Source organism: Triticum dicoccoides, chromosome 3A (assembly GCF_002162155.2).
Source record: "Triticum dicoccoides isolate Atlit2015 ecotype Zavitan chromosome 3A, WEW_v2.0, whole genome shotgun sequence".
NCBI lineage: Eukaryota > Viridiplantae > Streptophyta > Magnoliopsida > Poales > Poaceae > Triticum > Triticum dicoccoides.
The window spans coordinates 552464090-552472882 of NC_041384.1; positions in this window are offsets into that span (position 1 = coordinate 552464090).

The window sequence follows — 8793 nt, forward strand, 5'->3', positions numbered from 1 at the left end:
AGAATGGAGTAACGCATTAAGCAAGATGACATGATGTAGAGGAATTAACTCAAGCAATACGATGAAAACCCCATCTTTTTATCCTCGATGGCAACAATACAATACGTGCCTTGCTGCCCCTACTGTCACTACGAAAGGACACAGCAAGATTGAACCCAAAGCTAAGCACTTCTCCCATTGCAAGAGAAACCAATCTAGTTGGCCAAACCAAACCGATAGTTTGAAGAGAATTACAAAGATATGAAATCATCCATATAAGAATTCAAACAAGATTCAAATAATATTCATAGATAAGCTAATCATAAATCCACAATTCATCGGATCTTGGCAAACACACCGCAAAAGACTATTACATTGAATAGATCTCCAAGAACATTGAGGATAACATGGTATTGAGAATCAAAGAGAGAGAAGAAGCCACCTAGCTACTAGCTATGGACCCGTAGGTCTGAGGTAAACTACTCACGCTTTATCGGAAGGGCAATGGAGAGTTGATGTAGAAGCCCTCCGTGATCGAATCTCCCTCTGGTAGGGTACCGGAAAAGGTCCCTAGATGGGATCTCACGGGTACATAAGGTTGCGGTGGTGGAAAAGTGTTTTAGTGGATGCCCCTGTTGGTTTGGGGATATATGGAAATATATAGGCACGGAAATTAGGTCAGGGAGTGCATGAGGGGCCCACAAGGGTGGAGGCACGCCCTCCGTCCTTGTGGACGCCTCGTGGCTCTTCCGATTTCATCTCCAAGTCTCCTGGTTGTCTTCTCGTCTAAGAAAAATCATCGTGAAGGTTTTATTCCCTTTGGACTCCGTTTGGTATTCCTTTTCCGCGAAACTCAAAAATAGGGGGGAAAACAGGAACTAACACGAGGCTCTACGTTAATAGATTAGTCCCAAAAATAATATACAATAACATATTAATGCATATAAAACATCCAAAACAGATAATATAATAGCATGGAACAATCAAACATTATAGATACGTTGGAGACCTATCAGCTTACATGAATAGGATGCCTTTCATTAAGGAAAGCAGGTATAGGGAAACCAAGGGGTGCTGACGTATCATATGTGGAATGTCCATCGTTATTTTCTTCACAGGTAGTGTCAACCATACCTAGTGACTCCTTGCTTGGAATGTGGGGTAATATCCGCTTGGGCATTACATTGGGTCTCTGTTGCAATCCTTTGTTCCTTTATTTCTGTCCTCTTTTCCTCTGTTTCTGTCCTCAGATCCTCTCTAGGTTTGGCAATGACAGTTGCCGGAGGTTGCATTTGTGAGTTAGCTAAAAGTTCCATCTGCATGGGATCATCCAATCTCTCTGTCCCATTATTGTTGGGCTGCAGCAGGATCATATCCAGGCTCATATCAATTATGGGCGGCCTAGGGATTGGAGGGCCCATAACAACAACATCTGGTGGTAGGTGTGCTAGCACTGGCTGAGACTCAGGCCCACCAGCAATGTACAAATCTAGGACGAAAGGGGCCAATGGCCCATTAACTGATGCACCTATATTTCCACTATTACCTGAATGTCCCATAGATAGTGTAAGACTGCTATGATCAATGTTCTGATTTGCTGGTTGCACATCTTCTTCCATGGGTGCCATAAGATCATTTAGTTCAAGGAATTCACCAAGATGATTCTCCATATCAACCTGGAGGTTTGGCATAGCCCAATGCCCCCAGCCAGGTAAATTCTGCTCTTGCTCTTCCTCCTCCTCCAAATCTACATTCTCTTTGCCGTTCAGTGCCAGATTCAGATTCAGCTGCGCTATCCTTGCTGTTCATGTTGCTGCAGTGGGCCAAGAAAGTGATTGTGCTGATTAGGGTGGAAGTTTTCCTGTAATGGCATTGATGAGGATTTCCATGTGGCTAGATGGGGTCCTCATCGTGGGGATCCACTCCAAGAATCTGATGCTGAAGAATGACAATTGGGCATGTAAGCGAGGCTGAATTTTCTCCATCACCAAACACAATGCTAGCAGCAATATCTCTCAATTCTTCCACCTTAACTTTGACCATTTGGTTTGCTCTTGTGCTTCTTACTCTGTCTCAACTGATAAATTTGCCAAATTTACTAACTGCATCATTGCACTATAGCATTCCGAGCAATGTCTCGCTAAATAAATCAATGTATAATGTCTTACTAATAGCATGCTATAGTACACTAATAGCATATTTTAAAGGCCACACTATTTTGTCATAGCATGCTATTTTTTCATTTTTCCTGACTAACTGGTAGTATGCCATGATTGTGCATGGCTAGGTGCTAGTAACGAAATTGTATGATATTATATCAAGATCATGACACTAAATGTCGGAGAAAGTTGTAATGACGTTCGACATCCATGCTTGAACGTCTATAACCCAAATAGACTGAAAGGAAACAGAAAATGGTTGACTAACCGAAAAACAGAAAACAGTTAACATGTACTTCATCAATCCCGTTTTGATTTTATATAGAATCTGGTGCAACGGCGATCAGTACAAACTTAGTAACTGTCCGCTCGATACGCAAACAGGTCAATTTCGGGCTAGACATTTTTGGTGGAAGGGCCCGGTTTCTCGTCAAAGGGAAAGTCGATGTTTGTTTCTCTGTGGGTGTTAATTTTCCTTTAACGATTAAGAATCACACACAGGCACACTGAGGTGTAGCATGCTCACATACCGTTGAGCAATGCAAAAGCATACCCTATTGTATTTGTGCCGAATTGTTATTTGGCGAACATTCACCAGGAGGCTGGTGCCGGCGAACACCCTTCCTGCCATCTGATCTGGGCGCACGAATCTTGGCGCACCAATGCCACGTGAGCTCTCTGGACGAGGTCGCTATAGGTGCTCTCCTCGCGAAGAGTAATGCTACACGTACATGTTGGGGAACGTAGCAATAATTCAAAATTTTCCTACATGTCACCAAGATCAATCTAGGAGATACTAGCAACGAGAGAGAGGGAGTGCATCTTCATACCCTTGAAGATCGCTAAGCGGATGCGTTACAAGAACGCGGTTGGTGGAGTCATACATGCAGCGATTCAGATCGCGGTCGATTCCGATCTAAGCGCCGAACAACGTCGCCTCCGCGTTCAACACACGTACAGCCCGGTGACGTCTCCCGCGCCTTGATCCAGCAAGGAGAGAGGGAGAGGTTGGGGAAGACTCTGTCCAGCAGCAGCACGACGGCGTGGTGATGGTGGAGGAGCGTGGCACGCCAGCAGGGCTTCGCCAAGCACTGCAAGAGACGAGGAGGGAGAGGGGTAGGGCTGCGCCAAGAGGGAGAGAGACTCGTGTGTTGGGCAGCCCCAAAACCTCCACTATATATAGGGGCAAGGGGGAGGGGGAGGCGCCCTAGGGTTTCCCCTAGGGGGCAGCGGCTAGGGCAGATGGGATCTCACCCTTGGGTGACTTGGCCCCCAAGCTAGGAGGTGGGAACCCTAGATGGGGCGCCCCAAAACCCCCTGGTCACGTGGGATTAGGTGAGGGGGGCGCACAGCCCCTTAGTGGGCTGGTTTGCCCGTTCCCTTGGCCCATGAAGCCCCCCAACACTTGCCGAGGCTCCTGAAATACCTTTCGGTCATGTTGGTCATCACCCGGTACCTCCGGAATACTTCCGGACTCCAAAACCCTTCGTCCAATATATCAATCTTATCCTCCGGACCATTCCAGAACTCCTCATGACGTCCGGGATCTCATCCGGGACTCCGAACAACATTCGGTAACCGCGTACATACCTTCCCTATAACCCTAGCGTCATCAAACCTCAAGTGTGTAGACCCTACGGGCTCGGGAATCATGCAGACATGACCGAGACATCTCTTTGGTCAATAATCAACAGCGGGATCTGGATACCCATGCTGGCTCCCACATGTTCCACGATGATCTCATCGGATGAACCACGATGTCAAGGATTCAATCAATCCCGTATAGAATTCCCTTTGTCTACTGGTATGATACTTGCCCGAGATTCGATCGTCGGTATCCCGATACCTTGTTCAATCTCGTTACCGGCAAGTCTCTTTACTCGTTCCGTAATACATCATCCCGTGATCAACTCCTTGGTCACATTGTGCACATTATGATGATGTCCTACCGAGTGGGCCCAGAGATACCTCTCCGTTACACAGAGTGACAAATCCCACTCTCGATTCGTGCCAACCCAACAGACACTTTTGGAGATACCGTAGTGCACCTTTATAGCCACCCAGTTACGTTGTGACATTTGGTACACCCAAAGCATTCCTACGGTATCCGGGAGTTGCACAATCTCATGGTCTAAGGAAATGATACTTGACATTAGAAAAGCTTTAGCATACGAACTACACGATCTTGTGCTAGGCTTAGGATTGGGTCTTGTCCATCACATCATTCTCCTAATGATGTGATCCCATTATCAACGACATCCAATGTCCATGGTCACGAAACCGTAACCATCTATTAATCAACGAGCTAGTCAACTAGATGCTTACTAGGGACATGGTGTTGTCTATGTATCCACACATGTATTATGGTTTCCGGTTAATACAATTATAGCATGAACAATAGACAATTATCATGAACAAGGAAATACAACAATAACTATTTTATTATTGCCTCTAGGGCATATTTCCAACAGTCTCCCACTTGCACTAGAGTCAATAATCTAGTTCACATCACTATGTGATTGTAATGAATCCAACACCCATGGGGTTTGTACATATATCGCTTGTGACAGAGGTTTATTAGTCAATGGGCCTGAACCTTTCAGATCCATGTGTGCTTTACAAATCTCTATGTCATCTTGTAGATGCAGCTACCACGCACTACATGGAGCTATTCCAAATAGCTGCTCTACTATACGAATTCGGTTTACTACTCAGAGTCATCCGGATTAGTGTCAAAGTTTGATCGACGTAACCCTTTACGACAAACTCTTTTACCACCTCCATAATCGAGAAAATTCCTTAGTCCACTAGTTACTAAGGATAAGTTCGACCGCTGTCATGTGATCCATTCCTGGATCACTCTTGTACCCCTTGACTGACTCATGACAAGGCACACTTCAGGTGCGGTACATAGCATAGCATACTGTAGATCCTACGTCTAAAGCATAGGGGACGACCTTCGTCCTTTCTCTCTCTTCTGCCGTGGTTAGGTCTTGAGTCTTACTCAATACTGACACCTTGTAACACAGCCAAGAACTCCTTCTTTGCTGATCTATTTTGAACTCCTTCAAAATCTTGTCATGGTACGTATTCATTTGAAAGTACTATTAAGCGTTTTTGATCTATCCTTATAGATCTTGATGCTCGATGTTCAAGTAGCTTAATCCAGGTTTTCCATTGAAAAACACTTTTCAAATAACCCTGTATGCTTTCCAGAAATTCTACATCATTTCTGATCAACTATATGTTAACAACATATACTCATCAAAAATTCTATAGTGCTCCCACTCACTTCTTTGGAAATACAAGTTTCTTATAAACTTTGTATAAACCCAAAATCTTTGATCATCTCATCAAAGCGTACATTCCAATTTCGAGATGCTTACTCCAGTCCTTAGAAGGATTGCCGGAGCTTTGCATACCTGTTAGCATCTTTCAGGATTGACAAAACTTTCTGGTTGTATCACATATAACCTTTCCTCAAGAAAAACGTCGAGGAAACAATGTTTTGACATCCTATCTGCAAGATTTCATAAATAATGCAGTAACTTCTAACATAATTCCAACAGACTCTTAGCATCGCTACGAGTGAGAAAGTCTCACCGTAGTCAACTCCTTGAACTTGTCGGAAAACATCTTAACGACAAGTCGAGCTTTCTTAATGGTGATACTTACCATCATTGTCTGTCTTCCTTTTAAAATCCATCTGCACTCAACAGCCTTACAACCATCAAGTAGTTCTTCCAAAGTCTATACTTTGTTTTTATACATGGATCCTCTCTCGGATTTTATGGCCTCGAGCCATTCGTCGGAATCCGGGCCCACCATCGCTTCTCCATAGCTCGTAGGTTCATTGTTGTCTAGCAACATGACTTCCAAGATAGGATTACGTACCACTCTGAAGTAGTATGCATCCTTGTCGACCTCTGAGGTTTGGTAGTGACTTGATCTGAAGTTTCATGATCACTATCATAAGCTTCCACTTCAATTGGTGTAGGTGCCACAGGAACAACTTCCTGTGCCCTGGTACACACTAGTTGAAGTGATGGTTCAATAACCTCATCAAGTCTCCACCATCCTCCCACTCAATTCTTTCGAGAGAAACTTTTCCTCGAGAAAGGACCCGTTTCTAGAAACAATCACTTTTGCTTCCGGATCTGAAATAGGAGGTATACCCAACTATTTTTGGGTATTCTATGAAGATGCATTTATCCGCTTTGGGTTCGAGCTTATCAGCCTGAAACTTTTTCTCATAAGCATCACAGCCCCAAACTTTTAAGAAACGACAGCTTAGGTTTCTCTAAACCATAGTTCATACGGTGTCGTCTCAACGGAATTGTGTGGTGCCCTATTTAAAGTGAGTGCGGTTGTCTCTAATGCCTAACCCATAAACGATAGTGGTAATTCGATAAGAGACATCATGGTATGCACCATATCCAATAGGGTGCAGTTGTGATGTTCGGACACACCATCACACTATGGTGGTCCAGGCGGTATTAGTTGTGAAAAAATTACCACAATGTCTTAATTGTGTGCCAAACTCGTAACTCAGATATTCATCTCTATGATCATATCATAGACATTTTATCATCTTGTCACGACGATCTTCAACTTCACTCTGAAATTACTTAAACCTTTCAATAATTCAGACTTGTGTTTCATCAAGTAAATATACTCAGCATCTACTCAAATCATCTGTGAAGTAAGAACATAACGATATCCACTACGTGCCTCAGCACTCATTGGACTGCACACATCAAAATGTATTACTTCCAACAAGTTGCTTTCTTGTTCCATCTTACTGAAAACGAGCCCTTTCAGTCATCTTGCCCATGTGGTATGATTTGCATGTCTCAAGTGATTCAAAATCAAGTGAGTCCAAACGATCCATCTGCATGGAGTTTCTTCATGCATATCTACCAATAGACATGGTTCGCATGTCTCAATATTTTCAAAAACGAGTGAGTCCAAAGATCCATCAACATGAAGCTTCTTCATGCGTTTTATACCAACATGACTCAAATGGCAGTGCCACAAGTACGTGGTACTATCATTACTATCTTATATCTTTTGGCATGAACATGTGTATCACTACGATCGAGATTCAACAAACCATTCATTTTAGGTGCAAGACCATTGAAGGTATTATTCAAATAAATAAAGTAACCATTATTCTCCTTAAATGAATAACCGTGTGGCGAGAAACATAATCCAATCATGTCTATGCTCAACGCAAACACCAAATAACAATTTTTTCGGTTTAACACCAATCCCGATGGTAGAGGGAGCGTGCGATGTTTTGATCACATCAACCTTGGAAACACTTCCAACACATATTGTCATCTCACCTTTAGCTAGTCTCTGCAGCCTTTTATTTTGAGTTACTAACGCTTAGCAACCGAACCGGTATTTATTACCCTGGTGCTACTAGGAGTACTAGTAAAGTACACAATAATATGACATATATCCAAAATACTTCTGTCGACCTTGCCAGCCTTGTCATCTACCAAGTATCTAGGGTAGTTCTGCTTCAGTGACCGTTCCCCTCATTATAGAAGCACTTAGTCTCGGGTTTGGTTCAACCTTGGGTTTCTTCACTAGAGCAGCAACTGATTTGCCATCTCATGAAGTATCCCTTCTTTCTCTTGCCCTTCTTGAAACTAGTGGTTTAACCATCAACAATTGATGCTCCTACTTGATTTCTACTTTCGCGGTGTCAAACATCGCGAGTTTCTCAAGGATCATCATGTCTATCCCTGATATGTTATAGTTCATCATGAAGCTCCAATAGCTTGGTGGCAGTGACTATGGAGAACCATCACTATCTTATCTGGAAGATTAACTCCCACTCGATTCAAGCGATTGCAGTACTCAGACAATCTGAGCACATGCTCAACGATTGAGTTTTTCTCCCTTAGTTTGCAGGCTTAAGAAACTTGTCAGAGGTCTCATACCTCTTGACGTGGGCACTAGTCTGAAATTCCAATTTCAGTCTTTTGAACATCTCATATGTTCTACGACGTTTCAAAAACGTCTTTGGTGCCACAATTCTAAACCGTTAGTATTACGTACTGAACTATCACGTAGTCATCAAAACGTGTATGTCAGATGTTTCCCAACATCTACAAACGATGCTCGAGGTTCAACACACTGAGCGGTGCATTAAGGACATAACCCTTCTGTGCAGCAATGAGGACAATCCTTAGTTCATGGACCCAGTCCGCATAATTGCTACTTTCAACTCTCAACTAAATTTTCTCTAGGAACATATCTAAAACAGTAGAACCAAAGCGTGAGCTACGACATAATTTGCAAAGACCTTTTGACTATGTTCATGATAATTAAGTTCATCTAATCAAATTATTCAATGAACTCCCACTTAGATAGACATCCCTCTAGTCATCTAAGTGATACATGATCCGAGTCAACTAGGCCGTGTCCGATCATCATGTTAGACGGACTAGTCATCATCGGTGAACATCTTCATGTTGATCGTATCCACTATACAACTCATGTTCGACCTTTCGGTCTTCCGTGTTCCGAGGCCATGTCTGTACATGCTAGGCTCGTCAAGTCAACCTAAGTGTTTCGCATGTGTAAATCTGGCTTACACCCGTTGTATGCGAATGTTAGAATCTATCACACACGATCATCA